This window comes from Miniopterus natalensis, chromosome 18, assembly GCF_054644295.1.
Source record: "Miniopterus natalensis isolate mMinNat1 chromosome 18, mMinNat1.hap1, whole genome shotgun sequence".
In the NCBI taxonomy this organism is placed as follows: Eukaryota; Metazoa; Chordata; class Mammalia; order Chiroptera; family Miniopteridae; genus Miniopterus; species Miniopterus natalensis.
This window is the reverse complement of record NC_142098.1, coordinates 24,524,052-24,541,511: the sequence shown is the minus strand read 5'-3', so window position 1 is coordinate 24,541,511 and position 17,460 is coordinate 24,524,052. Positions and strand designations below refer to the sequence as shown.

At 42.8% G+C, this 17,460-nt stretch overlaps 1 pseudogene; it reads left to right on the top strand.

Moving 5' to 3' along the window:
• The first annotated feature begins 6,342 nt into the window (after positions 1-6,342).
• On the top strand, positions 6,343-7,326 carry LOC107524376 (glyceraldehyde-3-phosphate dehydrogenase pseudogene; annotated as a pseudogene).
• The last annotated feature ends 10,134 nt before the right edge of the window (positions 7,327-17,460 follow it).

Genomic DNA, 17,460 nt, shown 5'->3' with positions numbered 1-17,460 from the left:
CCAGCCAGGCGTGGCTCAGCAGTTGAGCATCGACCTAGGATCCAGAAGATCGTGGTTCGATTCCCAGTCAGGGCACTTGCAGGGCTGTGAGCTCGATTGATCCCCATTTGGGGGCGTGCAGGAGGCAGCCGATCAATGAGAACTCTCTCATCATTGATGTGTCTATCCCTCTCTCTCCTTCTCCTTTCCTCTCTCTGAAATAAGTCAATAAAAAGCAATTCCTGTCTCCAAAAAAAAAAATGGAAAAAAATAGGTGTTCATAGTAATTAAAAATCTGGGGTATCCAAAACAGAGGGCATTCTTAATAAGTAATTATGAATGAAGCATGAAGACTGTGAAGGAAGATAATTATAGCTACTGTTTGTTCAGAGCTTGCTGTAAGCCAGGGACTATTGCACTTCACACATAGCTGGGTATTGTACTCAGTCTTTCCCATGGCTTTACGATGTATAGTCCTCATTTTCCAGATGATAGAATAGAGGCGCTTGGAGAAGCAAAATAACATATCTAGTTTTATGGCTTATGATGCAAAGTTTGGGTACAACCCCAGGTTTGGGATCAAAGAGCTACTTATCAAGCAGCTCTTCTTCCCTACATTATCATGGCGCAGGACTATTGAGTCTATTCCCTTTTCTTGCACTCCCGAGAACCATCAACATGCAGGGCAGAACACTTACTAAATTATAGGAATAGAATAACATTCATAAAAAGCAAAGAACCACCAAAACTCCCTGTCCCACCATGTAATCTGCAGCTCAGGCTGACCTCACAGGGGTGTCTACTAACTACATGTGAAAAGTAAAAGATAGAAACGACATCTTTGTAATCGCTGATGAATACTGATAGTTTTTTCTTTTTTCCACTGATTTTTAGAGAGAGTGGATGGGAGGGAAGTGTGTGTGTGTGTGGGGGGGGGAGAGAGAAACATCAGTGTGAGAGAAACACATTGATTAGTTGCCTCCTGCACATGCCCAACCAGGCCAGGGATCGAACCTGCAACCCAGATACGTGGCCTTGACTGGGAATCAAACCCACGACCTGTTGGTGTGCAGGTCAACACTCTAATCCCTGAGCCACACCAGCCCAGGCTATACTGATAGTTTTAATCCAGCCCTGTCTAATGTCCTCTTCATGCTTTTTTTGAAGCCTGCCCAAATATGAGGTCACTCAAACCCACCATAATCCCTAAATAATTCGTATCACCTACCCCTTTTCCTTGATAGGAATTCATGCTGGTAGAATGCCAAGCAGCCAAAGAAAAGCATCTTCTGGTCACTAGCATCTGGTCACTACTAGGTGGTGGTCAGCAGGTTCAAATATTGGGCTCCCAAGGGTCTACAGTATTCCACAGCACCAGGAAGAACTTTGAATGCCAGTGTCTGATATTCAAGCCTTCTCATGGAAATTTCACAGAGGAAACACCATATCTCTAGGGCAGCACTGTCCAGTAGAACTTTCTGTGATGAGATGTTATGTATTGCACTATCTAATTCATTAGCCACTGCTATGTGTAGCCATTGAACACTTGAAATGTGGCTGATGCTACCATATTGAAAAGTGCAGTTAAGGTTCTACAGATCCAATCTCTTTTTGAGTCTCAGAAAATCTGATGAAAGATAAAGACCTTCTCTTCAGAAAAACGCACGTTTGCTCATCATACAAACACAAAATCATGCCCAGTTTCAAGGGGCCCCAAGTTAAGAATCCCTACAAAAGACTACATGTACTTCAGGTGCTTCTGAAAACACGACAGTTGTCTCCCAGGGACCACTTTTCAGCAGAACTTCATGCTCCCTCCCTTGTTCTTGGATCTTTGCCATCTTTGCAGTCTGGATAAAGGGATCTTGCATCAGCCACTGAGCCAGAGTCTGATTTTTCTCAAGGGTCAAGAAGGATCTTTCTGCTGCTTACACTACTCACTTCTGCTACCTTCACCCAGACCATAGCTCCTTGTGTACTAGGATCAGAGTCTCTTCATTGCTGTACTTGGCTGCGTGTCTTTCCTATCCACTGTGACACTAAAAGGTCAGGCTTTCCTTGAGTCCCTTTTCATGTGGGCGCTCCAGCATTCCTCGCTTTACTCAGTATGCATCAGCCTGCAATGTGGATGTCAAGGCCTGAGAGTTGTTTAGGAATGACTTGTGTTCTAAAAAAGTCATTTGGGATACAGTGAGGAGAATAAACCATAAGAGAGGGTCAAAGGCAGAAAAGCTGGGAGATCAGCTAGGAGACCAGGCAAGAGATCAGTGGCTTGGATTAGGGTAGTAGAAGTGGAGGTAGTGGACTCTGAAATATCTATTAAAATATCTTTTTAAAGGTAGAGTCAAATAATTCACTGATGGATCAACTGTAGGGAGGAAAGTAAGAGAGGAGTCAAGGCTGACTGAAGGATGTGGTTGCCATTTTCAGAAATGGGGAGAATTGGGTTTGGGGTTGGAAATGAGTTTAATTTTGGTTGAATTAAGTTCAAGATGCCTATTGGGCATCCAAATGGGAATGTTGAGCAGGCAGTTGGATATATAAGTCCAGAGTTCATGGCAAAGGACCAGGCTGGAGATACACATTTAAGAGTCATCCACCTAGAGTGGTACATAGAGCCATGAGGCCGGATGAGAACACTCGAAAAGAGTGAGAAGGTGGACAAAGAGGCAGAGGGAACAAAGAAGGAGTCACCAGCAAGTTCAGAGAACAGGGAGTGTGGTGTGCTGGAAGCCAAGAGGAGAAAATGTTTCAAGGAGAAATATCAGTCGTGTTAGCGCTTCAGAAAGATTAAAACGGACAAAGACGCTGTACCGGCCATTGGATACAGCAACATGATGTCATCAGTGCCCTGGACAAGAGGACATCCTGTGGAGCCATAGGCATGAAGAGCTGATGAGAGCAAAGGGATTGTAGGCAGGGGAGGTCGCCAACACTCCCAGGCTGAAGGGGAGGAGAAATTGGACGGTAGTTGGAAGGAAAGTAAGGTCAAGAGGCCGATTTTTAGATGGGAGAAATAAGCGCTTGCTTCTTTGCTGGTGGAAGTGAAGCAGGAGAGAGAGGAGGGCGGTTGAGCGAGGGAAAGGTGTGCACGCGCGGAGGAGCTGGTTTCCCTCCCTGTTTATAGGAGGGAAGGCGGAGTAGGCGAGCACACATGCAGGTGGGTGGAGGAATGATATTCTGAGACTTGGTGGACATTGTCTTACTGTTTGTATTTCCTCAGTGAACTAGGACATAAGTTGTCATGTGAGTCTCAGGATGGGGAAGGAGTTATGGAAAATTTGAAGAGAGGAGAAGATATGGAGCAGCCGTCTATGAGGATGGTTTTGTGATTGTGCTCGGGTGATGTAAGCAGGATTGATGGGTATTGCTGATGGCCTTTCAAGGTGAGTGGTCACAAACTTAAGGTGAGAGCAGTTAATACAGATGTGTGAGTGCTCCAGCCATGTCCACTGGCTGTACTTGTGCTGGCATAGGCGCAGAGTTGGATTTAATCAGGGCTTGTGTTCTGTCAGAAAAGTACACTGAAGTAAGTAAGAGAGGGGGAAAGGAGCCAAGGGTATATTCAAAGGAGCGATTATAATGAAGGGCCACAGAGTCTAAGCCGGATAAGAGGTGAAGCAAGGACACGAGGGGGAAGACTGAGCTAAGGAGGAGGACAAGCTTTTTGGAGGAAAGGAGGTCAAGATTTTAGAAATTAGCACTTTGGAAGGACCGTCAATAATAAGGAGGTCACGTGGGAGCAGGGTTGGAGAGTGATAGTGGTCGTATGACTTCAATGAGGGTAGCATAGTCTGGTTAACATCAGAATCAAAGCTGGGTAGTTCTGCCCGGCTGGTGAGGCTCAGAGGTTGAGCATCGACCTGTGATCCGTGAGCTCGATTCCCAGTCAGGGAACATGCCTGGGTTGCTGGCTTGATCCCCAGTGGGGAGCCTGCAGGAGGCAGCCGATCAATGACACTCTCATCGTTGATGTTTCTCTCTCTCTCTCTCTCTCTCTCTCTCTCTCTTTCTCTCCTTGTCCCTTCCTCTCTCTGAAATCAATAAAGACATATTTTAAAAAAAAAGAAAGCAAAAAGCTGGGCAGTTCTAGGAAGGAGTGAGGCAGAGTGGTCTGGAAACAGCAACGAGGAACAAAGAGAACACCCAGTCTACTGTGGGATGTGGGAGAAACAGCCACCTCTTGAGAGGGCTGCAGAGGAAGCAGTATCCTCAAAGGAACCCCAGGTTTCCTCCAGAGCAGGAAGGTGAAGAAAAAATTCAGACTTTGTAAAAAGGGAGACTTTGCCAATACTGACAATGAATTCCTGGGGGTTTCAGGAGGTGGGAGTGGGAAGTGGGGTTAGAAAACAGATGTAAAGGGCGGTTTGAGATAAAATGCAGGAGATAAGGAACTGACCTAGGATCCTGGGCTGCTTGTGTGACTCGAGTGAACTAGGATAAAGGGCATCATGGTAACGGATAATGATGGTCTCAAAGCAGATAGTGGCGGCTGAACAGCGTACCGGAGGAAAGGGAGTTGTGAAGGATTTGCCAGGAGAGCCCAAGGTGCCCCCTTCTTTACTCTTAGCAATGATGGTGTGGAGGCTAGGGGAGGCGTGTTGTCTTATCCAGAGCACCTGAAACTCTAGAAATTAAGAAACCGTCCTGGAGATAAATAGTATCACCACTTCTACTAATGATGTAAAGCATTTGGAGTCAGCATGACTGAAGAAACAGTTTTGATTGAAGGAAGAAAGGCTAGAGGTACTCCTTTGGAGTTGTTGCAGTGACTCAGTGGTGCTGTTAGATGCCACCTTTCTGTAGAACTTCAATCTACTGACCATTGCCTCATGGCCACAAGAAGGCTGCTGCATATCTAGGACTCACATCTAAATTCCGGACAGGAAGTGGGGAAAAGGGTTCTAGGTGAAGGGTGTATACATCCTATGAAGAAAAGATGCAGAAGTACTTACAGTCTTATAAGTTCTTAGGTCTTGTGAGTTCGTCTTATAAAAGCACCTCCTTTCCTTTATGATTTAGCTAACTACCATCTTCTCTTTCAAAGTTCAGCTCTAGTCAGCATGAGTTAGGCTGAGTTAGGTGCCCCACATCTGTGTGTTCAATCTATCACAGGCTCTGAACACACAGACCTGTCTTTGCATGCATGTCCTGTGCCATAAGTCTGATTCTGGTCTTAGCCATGCAACTTGCTTTGAACCAATGGGACGTTTTTAAGCAGAGGCATAAAAAATCACTGTGCAGTTAGGTGTGCTCTTCCTTTTGTGTCTAAGCCACTGCCGTGAGGGTGAGAGACACATAAAGCAGAGTTGAATCATCATAGTGAGGCTATTCTAGATCAGCCAACAGCAGCCAACCCCCAAACACTCCAGGGCACCCAACCAAAATCAGCAGAACTGTCAAGGCAACCACCCCCAACAACTGAGAAATGAACAGGTAATGTTGTATAACGCTGAAGTTATGTGGTTGGTTGTTACTTGGCATTACTGTGGCATTAGATAATTAATACAGAGTCTGTGGGGCATAGCTCTGCCAAGGTCTTAACCCTGACTCTCCAAATAATGGTGGGGAGCCCCTTTAGGACAGGCCCACACTTTTTCACACTGCCTGACACATTGAAGTTGCTCAGTGAAAGCTTGTGAAAGGAATGAATGAATGAACCTTTGTTCAGTCTTTAAGAAGGAACTTAATGCTTTCCGCAGAACAGGTGCAAAATGTCTTATAACTAAACAATGTAATCAAATGAACGAACCCACAGAAAACCTGGTTCAACAAGATATGTGAAGCTACAATATAAATAAATTCTCATCACAGATTAAAGTGCTTTTCTTCCTCAAGTACAATGGTCATTTCTTTAACATTCAGTACTCTATTTTATATTTTATTATACTATATAGATTAGTTCAAAGGTAATCTAAATCCTATAAGTACACTTTAAAGAGTAGAATGTAAATAAGTGGATATGACTCAGTCTAGATATCCTTACTATTATCTTCAGTACACAGTACCAAACCATTGTTATTACTGACATTTCCTAAATAAAGTCAAGAAACTTGAATTGCTTTTAAAAATGATATTGTTTATATTAACATAAAAAAAGAAAATGAGAGAATTTTCACTAGGGGTCCACAGAGGAAAATATATCTAGTAGCCTAGCCAGGCATGGGAGTGGGAAAGTCCCACTGAAGAAAAGATGCAGAAAAGATGAACTTATAAGTCCAAGAAACCGTCCTGGAGATAAATAGTATCACCACTTCTACTAATGATGTAAAGCATTTGGAGTCACCCATCTGCTCTCTGCTCCTCCTGTTCATCAGACAGCCGCATCTTCCTGAGCAGTGCCAGCTGCAACCCTGAGACACAATGGTGAAGGACGGAGTGAACAGATTTGGCCGTATTGGGAGCCAGGGCACCAGGGCTGCTTTTAACTCTGGCAAAGTGGATATTGTTGCCATCAATGACTCCTTCATTGACCTCAACTACATGGTCTGCATGTTCCAGTATGATTCTACTCATGGCAAGTTCAAAGGCACAGTCAAGACTGAGAACTGAAGCTTGTCATCAATGGAAAGTCTGTCTTCATCTTCCAGGAGTGAGATCCTGCCAACGTCAAATGGGGTGATGCTGGTACTGAGTGTCTTCACTACCATGGAGAAGGCTGGGGCTGACTTGAGGGGTGGAGCTAAGAGGGTTATCATCTCTGCCCCTTCTGCAGATGCCCCCATGTTTGTGATGGGTTGGAACCATGACAAGTATGAAAACTCCCTCAATATTGTCAGCAATGCCTCCTGCACCACCAGCTGCTTGGGCCCTCTGCCAAAGTCATCCATGACAACTTTGGCATTGTGGAGGGACTCATGACCACAGTCCATGCCATCACTGCCACCCAGAAGACTGTGGATGCCCCCACCCCGGGAAGCTGTGGTGTGATGGCTGAGGGGCTGCCCAGAACATCATTTGTGCTTCCACTGGTGCTGCCTAGGCTATGGGCAAGGTCATCCCTGAGCTGAGTGGGAAGCTCACTGGCATGGCCTTCCATGGCCCACCCCCAGTGTGTGGGTTGTGGATCTATCTGATCTGCTGCCTGGAGAAAGCTCTTAAATACGATGACACCAAGAAGGTAGTGAAGCAGGCATCAGGGGGCCCCCTCAAGGGCATTTTGGGCTATACTGAGGACCAGGTTGTTTACTATGACTTTAACAGTGGCACCCACTTCTCCACCTTCGATGCTGGGGCTGGCATTGCCCTCAGTGACCACTTTCTCAAGCTCATTTCCTGGTATGACAATGAATTGGCTATAGTAACAGGGTGGTGGACCTAATGGTCCACATGGCCTCCAAGGAGTAAGAGCCCCCTGGACCACCAGCCCCAGCAAGAGGAAGAGAGGCCCTCTGCTGAGTCCTTGCCTCAGATTGACCTCCCAACATACTGAAAATCTCCGTACCTCCACAGTTTCCATCCCAGACCCCGTGAGGAAGGGAGCCCTCCCTTGTCATGCACCATCAATAAAGTTCACTGTAACCCCCCCGAAAAAAAAAAAAGGTCAGTGATCACATGGTATGGCATGTTTTGGTGATACTGAGCAAACTAGTTTTGCTAAAGAAGAGGGTTTCTGCAGAGAAATAATGAAAAGGGTTGGGAGTAACTAATAGTTATGTGCCAATTACATATCAATTTTTTAAAAAAGATGGGGCATGGTGGGGCATTATGGAGCCCAGTTGTGGAAATCTGAATATAAGGTTAGGGAGCATTTTAATATTATCTTTTACTCAGCAGGGAATGTTACAACTTTTGAGCAAGAGAATGACATAATGAAGTGTTGGGTCAGTCGTAGCCGCTGGATTCTAGCAGTATGGTGTGGGATAGTTTTTACGGAAACATGCTTAATAGTCATATCAAATAATTTAATACCAAAATACTATTATGCAGATACTATTCCCATTTGTTTTTAAGTCACAGACTCATTAAAGTCTAGATTTATGCTGGATGCAAATAACCAAGGAATTATTTTAGATCATAGGTTTGCTCTTCTCTTCCTGACAATCATTTAGCATGTTGTCCATTGGGAGTCCATGAATTATTCCCCCCTCCCCTTATCCTGCTGGTCCAGTTCTGTGAAAAACTAATTATAGCCACGGGTGGAGGCCAGAAGTAAGAATGAATGAGACTCCATGTAGCCAAAACCAGTATCAACAGTGGTATAAACTGTTCTAAGTGCCTTTTCCAGGAGCACATCTCACCTGAGTTATGGTAGCCTTTACCTTTTGGGTGTGAGGGTGTCATTTTGTCCTTGAAAGGTCTTTCATAGTCCATTAATTTTATTTGCTACATGGGTGTCACTGTTTATTCTTATTCAAGTGGAACTTAAAGTCAGGACGTATAAATATCTTATCTAAAATGTTATGTCCTGTTAGTGATAGAAGAATGTCTTTTCCCACTCCATTCCTCTATACCTGTTTTCTCTAGAATGTTCTTCTCTCCATCTTACTCCCATTACACCTTACAAACTCCTATTCAACCTTCTAAACCCTGTCCAGACATGCCCACATAAACAAAAACTCTTAGAGGCCCTTAATACCTTTAAGAATATTATGAGGCCCTGAGACCAAATTACTTGAGAATTGATGTATTAGATAATATTTAAGTTCCTTCCTAGCTCTAAAATGTAAGGGTTCTCTGCTCATAAAACAGTTTAGATCGTATATAACTTTGGAGGTCAGGGGTGGGCGCTGGAAAAGAGGGGCAGTCTTAGGCCTGACTTCAAAGTAGAACTTTTTTGTTTTACATTGTTTGACTGGTCTTAGTTACCTGCATTTATTCTGATCTTAAGTGCTCTGTGTGGACCTCTGGAAAATCCCATTGCTATCTTGGGCTCAACTCCAGCATAACTCCCAATCTTGACTCAGTACTCCAGACTCATTATTTTCAGTCCTTTGTCTTTTAGCCTCTTTTATGCTTATGTGATGTGTCAGCTTTTACCTTGAGTAATCCCTGCTTTCAACTCTCTATACATAGTCTTTTGTAAGGAAGGTCTTACCACAATTCCCACACATACCCTGTACTATCAGTTAGCCCCAAATTGTTTACTTTATGTTGCCTGTGGCTTGTACAGGATTACAACAGATATAGATTTCATGTTTTAAATTCTTTCTCAGTGTTTCCTTCTGGGTGGAGGAACAGGGTGGCAGGAGGAACAGGATGGCAGGAGAAAAGGCTGGAAGGGAAACTTACTCTTTGTAATACCTTTTGTATTACTAGTCAAAAGATAAACTAAAACTTTCCGCAAGTATAATTATTTTTAAGAATTTCTTTGTTTGCCTAGCAACACTGCGTCTGAGGGGATCATCTTGCTGGGTGGTTACAAAAGTAGGAAATGTGATACGGTCCACTGGACAGTGAAGAATGAGTGTGTATTTTAGAATGAAAGTGCCTTTGGGAACTTTAGGTTTTTGTATCCCCGCCTTCACTTAACTAAGTCACAGCTTGGTGGAATAGACTAAGAATATTAATTGGCCTCTCTTTAAAAAAATGATTTTTTAAAAATCTGGATATACTATAAACTTAGGTATACTAGATGTGGTATATACTATACATACTGGATAAACTTTATACTTTCTGTTTATTTGCAGGTGTTTAATTCAATTGGTAATTTCTTGTGTTCTTCTTTCATGGTTTTCTTGGTAGTTTCCCAGGCTGATGGGTTTGGATAAAAGGAGGTCAGTGTAGGTGCTATTCCCAACCAGGTCAGTTATTTGCTGTGAGATCTTTGGCACGTCTTGTAAAGCAATATAAAACAAGAAAGTTCTACGTCACCCACAGCTGTCACAGAGGGTAAGACTTGCCTTTGTGGGATAGTGAGGAGGGAAACACAGGACCCAGACGACAAAGCCTTTTGTAAAAAGTCAAAAGTCCTACTTGGGGCCCTGACTGGTGTAACTCAGTTGGTTGGCGCGTTGTCCACTTCTTTTTATTTATATTACATGCAAGCTACCCATAGGCATGGCCATGCTTGAGACCTTAGATTCATATACAATCCTTTGTAGTAAAGAAGTCTATTGTATTTTTGTTGATAGACTTCTACCCCAGATGTCTGTAGGTTTACATGGGGTTATTTGCTGCCTCTCAAGAAGGGTCTTCCAGGCTTCCATTCAGAAGGTATAAAGGCTGGTTGTTAGCATTTGAGAGCCAGGTGGGAGAATAGGGCTGGGGAGTGGTGAGGCATTGTGATGCTTCTCTGTTCAGTATGCAGACTTTCATTCATCTCCTTGTTTTATTGTTCAAAATATTACAGGTGTCCCCTTTTCTCCCCATTGACCCCTTTCACCCCCTCCCCACGCCCCTCCTCAGTCCCTCACCACACTATTGTCTGTGTCCTTGGGTTATGCATATATGTCATCTCTTTGTTTGAAATCCACTGCTTAAACCTGGCCCTTTGCTATCTCCCCCTCTCCCCCCGAGAATAAACGTCCTGTGTTACAGGGCTTGGGAGAAGTCCCTGGGCTGTGCATGTGGGAATGGGATCTGCAGGTCTAATTGCTCCTTAGACCTCTCCCTTTGGCTCTCTCTGCCTTGCAAAGTACTGTATCTGATGCCTAATTCCTGAGCCTTCCCACTGGGTGAGTGAGCTTACTTCGTGGTATTAGACATGTATCCTAGCCACCCTCCTCCCTACTCCACTCCCATGCAAGGCTTCCAGTTTTCGCTGGTTACCACATTTCTATCCCTTTCCATCTTCCCAAGCTATGTTGACATTTCTTATCTGTTTTCAGCTTTCTCACTCCCTTATCCTTGTAGATTCTTATCTTTTTGTACTTTTAGTGTCATGTTACAGGGTTCCAGAAATGCCTATGTTCAATTCACCCATATTTAATAAGCAGCTATTCTTTAAGCCCATCAGTTCCATGCAATGTAATACTCTGCAGTTCCATATCTGCATGTCTGGACTTGTGAAGTGGGCAATACAGATAATTAAATGAAAAAAGAAAGTTGCAGGTTTGTATGTATGGTACCATTTTCATTTAAAAAATTATATATATAAACACACACATATATATCTCATATATGTAATATAAAACATATTCTCCTTAGCATCACCTGAGGCAATATAAATAAATATCAGAATAAATATAGAGCTAGTTGGATAGATTAATTTGGCAAAAATGTTTCAAAGGGTCTGATTTAAAAGTCTAGTCAATCTGGTGAATGTAGAAATTTACTTTGGGGGCCATGGAGCAAGGGAACACCATTCACATTGTGTTCTATGTGAACAGTGCCCCCTGGAGTTGTGCAACTGTGGTGGCCCTTCCTGGAGGTCGCCTCAGAGAAGAAGCTGTTACCCTCGAGAGCAGCAGAGGGGTTTACTTGCAAAGGAGGTGCTTTTCGCATGTGTAACTTCTAGTGCTACCAAGGCAGTGATCAGATGGAGCATGGACCTGGCTGGCCACTTCAGAGGGGCCAGCTGCATGGGGGAATGGGCAGAGGACACAGGTGCACCTGGGTCCATGGGTGCCCTGTGGACTCCAAAGGGCTCCCCGGGATGTGCAGGTGCCATGTCCAGCTTTGGGAGGCTGCCGAGGGCTGCTGGAAGCTCCAGGCTTCCTGATGGTTGGCCCTGCAGCTCCCCCATCCCCACTACCATAGACAGGCAGGGAGTGCTGGGGTGTCTCCCCATTGGTCAAGATGACACAGGGAGAAGTTCTTACACTTAACCTCCAAAAGCTAGAAAGATGAAGGGACAGAGCCCAAGGGCCCTAAAAACTAGCAAGATAATTGGGTAGAAAAAAATCCCACCCCTCCCTATCCCTATGAGAATCCCCAGCTAGCCCTGGCCAGTGTGAAAGAAAAAAAAAGCCCTGGTTGAGTAGCTCAGTTGGTTAGAGCATTTTCTGGATACACCAATGAATGCATAAATAAGTGGAACAACAAATCTATGTTTCTCTCCCTTCCTCTCTCTCTCTCAAATCAATAATTAAAAAAAAAAAAAATAACCGCGGGCTTGAGCAGGAAGGGGGATGGTCTTTGAAATGGGAGTCCACCATTCTCCCAGATCCATGGCACCTGAATTACCTGCTTTCCTTTTGCATCAGCACCTGTCTCACGAGTTTGGCTGTCCTTGCAGCAGGCAGCTGAACCTACATTTTCTGGTTACACTAGCGATCTGTTCCCTGGGATGTGATTATTTGACTGTAGTTAATGATCCTCCTGAACTATACCAGGGAGACCAACTCATGAGTAAGGTGAATAATAAGTAGCGGAACATATTTGTGGACATGGCCATTCCAGTATGTTGTGGAAAACCTACGGTTCCTCACAAAAACAGCTAACTCTTCCCCCTTCCAATCACCTTCAACCTCCAAGCCAACTCACAATCAAATGAGAAGATATGGAAATTTTCCAGTTCAAACTCAATGACACAGGGTGAAAAGGATTTAGCCACATGTTCAAGTATTCTCTAGCAATAGGTCTCTAGCAACCCCCCCCCCCAAACTTTGCTGCATATTCCAATCACCTGGGAAGGTTTTAAAAATCCCATGCCCAGGCTGAACCTTCTCCCAGTTGTAATAACCAAAAGACATTGCCAAGTGTTTCCTGGTGGGAGGAGCAAATTGCCCAATTGAGAATCACTGCTGTAGGGGCCAGGATCCGGGCATCGTATTTTTAAAAATCTTCCCAGGTGATTCCAGTGTGCAACCAAGTTTGAGAATCAGTGCTCTGATGGAGTTTCCTTTGGGAAGTATATCCTGGGAATTTTAGAGTGGGTTTCTATAAACTGTGATTAACTTGATTCAGTAAGAATGGATCTATTCTGAGCCAGATGAGCAGTTCCACTCATCCTATCTCGTAAGAATATTTCTTTGTATCAAGGGGACTTTGGAAAACAAAGAAGCTGTGAACATCTCAAGAAGCTAGCAAAACCAGCTGAGCCTGTAATACAGATAGCCTTTACAGCTAGCTGATGAAAGGTCTAAGGACCCACAGGGTGTACCTTATTGGTGCCAAGATAATTTCTACTGTTGGCTGGAGATACCGTGTGGGCCAGGGCCTTGTGCTAGGGAATCTATTTGTATGTCATCAAATAAGACATCTAAGTTAATAATATGTTAATAAATTAATAGTAATAATGATAAATAGGTCTAGTTTAAGGAATAGACATATCAATACTTCTGAAACATGTTTTAAACCTAACTTGTGTACATAAGCATTTATACATTTTGAATATGCTCCTCAGTATCACTGTGGCAGGAACTATAGTTTGGCTCATTCTGCACCCTTTCCGTCCTCTTTCTACTATGGAAACCAGGAAGCTAAACACCCGCCTTCCAGATTCCTCTGCTGTTGGGAGCAGCCAGGTGACATATATTTGGCCACTAAGAATGCAGACTCTATGAGGACAGAGATTTTTGCCTATTTTCTTCTCTGCTGGCTAAAACTCATCAAATTTTACACTCTAAAAATGTCCACTCTGGGTAGAGGGATAAGACAGATCTGTTTAAGGGTACAAACTTGCAACCAATAGTAAATAAATCCTAGAGATCTAATGCATAGTATAGTCACTGCAATATTGTATTACAATCCTTAAGTTTGCCAAGAGACTAGAACTTAATTATTCCAACACTGAAAAGAAATGATAATTATGTAATGTGATAGAGGTGATAATTATTGTCACAATGGCAATCATATTACAATATCTAAATGTATCAAAGTAACATGTTGTACACCTTAAATTTACATGTTATATGTCAACTATATTTCAATTAAAAAATTAAATGTACAGTTTATATATATCAATTTTATTTCAAAATATGAAAAATAAAAGAGCAGTTGTTAAGCAAATGAAAGGGCAAATTAAAAACTGAAAACCAAAAAATTTCTTGGCTCTTCAGGAAGCTGAGAATCCTGAGAGGAAAGGAGACACCAAGTTCAGGTAAATTGCAGAGCTAGCTGAGATTTACCCAGCTAACACTAAGTGTCACCATTGTGCTGTGCAAAAGTAGCTGACCCTCAGGAGTGCTATTTAATATTCAGGCCAGGGTCAGGCTGTTCAAGTGTTTGACAGTTGTTCATCCCCACCCCACCCATGCCAGAATATGATTGCTGTGGCCTTATTAAAACCCCCTGAACCTTGATTTTTCTCTTGTTTATAATTCATTCTACATCCCTTCTGCCCAGTACTGCTTGGGGCCAAGCTAGAAGGAGAAAAGGGTGCCAGCCTCTGTGCTCTGTGCTCCGGGGGAAGAGTGTCCCTGTGCAGTGGTTCCGGCCTCCAGGTTTCTGCCTGGAACCTGTGCTTGCTTCTCCCAGAGGCCTCACAGCTGCACACTCTTCTATGCAAACCTGAGCTGGAAAGGGAGCAGCCCAGGGCAGGGGAACACCAGGGAAGTCTATACATGGTGCTGCCAGGTATTAGAGGGGGAGACAGGAGTTGTCCAGCTAATTCTCCCCTCCAGAGGAGCTGTCTGCACTTTTAGAGAGGGAAACCTCCTGGTTCTGAAAGAATGAACAGCTGCCTGGGTCCTTCACTGAAAGCTGAGGCTTTAACCAAGGCTGTCATAGTGTCCCGTTATTTTAGAGTATCCAAATCCACCAGTATGGTACAAGAAACCATGTATAACACACAGAAGTCATTGTCCCCAAAGTCTTTAGTGACTCCTGGGCATTGGCAAGAAAATATGGGGGAGCCCTGGCTGGTGTGGCTCAGTTGGTTGGAGCATCATCCTGTACACCAAAAGGTGTCAGGTTCAGTTCCCGGTCAGGGCATATACCCAGATTTTGGGCTTCATCCCCATCAGGGCGGTCAGGGCTCAAGCAGGAGGCAACCACTGGATGTTTCTCTCTCTCTCCCTCCCCCCTTCTCTCTTTCTCTCTCTCCCACCCCCTCTCTCCCTCCCCCTCCCCCCCTCTTCCTCTCTAAAAAATCAAAAACAAGAAAAAAGAAAATATGAGGGAAGCACTATCGCGTATGAACTGCAAGAGAATGATTAGTGAGAAGAGGCCTCACATATTTGTTTCATTAGGAATTTAGGAATTTCTGTTTAGGATAGTGTAGTTCATGGGTACATGGGGTCTTTCCACAGGGAAAAGAGCAAGGCCCCTCCAAGTGTCACAAAGAGAAGCTCTCCTGTTTGGGACAGATGTCTAGGTAAAGGCAATCGCCCTATTCACAGGCTTATTTACCCTTGGACTTACAGAGGATAACCCAATCGTATCAGCAGAGTATGTCTCATCCATTTTCTGTACAAGTGCTTTTAAGAATATTTTAACCTACGTACATTTATTGTGATAAACTTTGGTCTGACATCTCCTTAAATGCTTTTAGTTTTTAACAATTACTTTTGCCCTATTTTGTCCCTTTTGCTCTACAGATTTTTCTCCTGTTTTTATTTACTAGTGATACTATCGAGATTAAACATTTTTAAAGAAATATTTCAGGTGTAAAAAAATATAGAGATGTTCAGCTTTTTATGTGAACATTTTGCCATGGTTGTTTCATGTTTTTAAGAACTAAAACATTACAGATGGAATTGAAGTCTCCTGTATTGAATTGTATTTCTCTCTCTGTGGCTTCAGAGGTATTTATCATCTGAATTTGGTGTTAATTGTGCCCATAGTGCCAACTATATTGCCATGTATGGAGGCAAAACTATTTCTAATTAGTGTTTGAAATACCTGGTATAAGAAAAGAGAATGCATGCCTGGCAATCTGACTTAATTTGTATCTTTCAGGATATGACTTTCAGGTTGAGATCTGAAGAGTGAAAAGGAGTTAACCAGTTAAAGGAAGGGCAAGTTGGAAAAGACTATTAGAGGCAGGGGAATAGCAGGTGCTGGATTCTGAGTTGGGACCCAGTCAGCCACTTAATACGTGCATTATGACATTTATTCTAATTCAAAAAGTAGTAATATGTTTCTAGTGTCTATTCTTGTACCTGGTCCATTTTATTTGTTAAACATTTAACATCTAGTATTGCAAATTTTTTCTTTCCTATTTCCCCTTTTTATTTAAAATTTCATGGCTATTTTGACTTTACTCTTTCGTATCAACTTTGGAATTACTTTATCAGGTTTCTAATAAATTTTTTATATATTTTGCATGAAGGTAATATTGGTTAGCTGTTAAGAGTATGGCTTTTGGAATCTGCAACCTTGACTTTAAATCCAAGTTTGACCATCTATTTTTTAGGTGAACTTGGCAAAGTCTCTTAATCCCTTAGTTTCTGTTTACTTATCTGTAAGCAAGGGGTGGGGGACACCAAACACAAAAACCTAAATCTCATTTAAAGAAATGTAAAGACTAAATGAGAATATATGTATAAAGCATTTAACGTAGTGCTGAATACATACAAGAACTTAATAAAAGGAATTTATTATCAATTTGTAAATTCTTTTGGAGGAAAGAGAATATTTACAAAAAAATTTAATACTGTATTGTTTCCATTCAGGAACAAGTATTGCCTTCTCATTTATGTTTCTTAGTAATATTTTATAATTTTCTTTATATGGGTTTGATATGTTTCTTATTAAGTTTATTCCTGGGTGTGTGTTTTTCACATGCTTTTGTTTATACATATTTTTGCCCTACAAACAATAATTTATGCATTGTTTTACCCAGGAGAGATAGCACTACCTAGTGGTTATGAATACACATCTTATGGCCTGAGATGATTACTTAAACTCTCTAAGTCTCATTTCCTCATTTTGGTAAAATGAGAATGATAGTATTATATATCTCCTAGTACTATACTGAACGTAAAGTGCTGAGCTCTGAAGCTGGTACATCATAAGCTTTTGGTGACTGTCAGTTGTTGTTATTAGCAGCTAATACAGGTTTGCAGGTTTAAAGAAACGTCACTGACTAGGCTGGGCTCACTCTTGGTTCTGTTTGCTTCTTCCTTCAGTCCCTGCCCTTTGGAATGTCAGAGAAATCCCCTTTTCCCCACCGGAGCAGAGACCACAGAACCCTCATTGTTACCTTGTCCCCTGTCCATACTATCTCTATGTGCTGTAAATGCCAACTATCCTGTACCCAACAATATAAAAGAAGTATGTGTCTCTCTGTTTACTGTTTATCCAATCTCAGAGATTCCCCTGCTTTACTTCCTCCTGCCTCCCTAATCTACCACCAATAGTTTTCATGTAACCCCCTTGTCTCCTCCTTTGATTCCAATGTAGAAAATAAGGCCCCAAACTGCCATCCTCTGGAGCATTTCCTCAATCCGTTGAGATTTTGCTTCCTGGCAACTGTCATCGGTTTGGGTCAAATAAACGCATAAAAATTCTTACAGGTGTGGATGTACGTGGACAAATTAGTGATGAGAATAGCCTGCATTTTGAGATAGCTACAGCAACTGTAACGTGATATGAAAAGATCTGTGATTTCCATTGGTGACAAAATCACAGGTACTACTGTAGTTTCTTGCCAACACGTAACTGAAGGAAATGCTAAATTCCGCTTAGAACAAGCGAAAACAACCGTAAACCTTA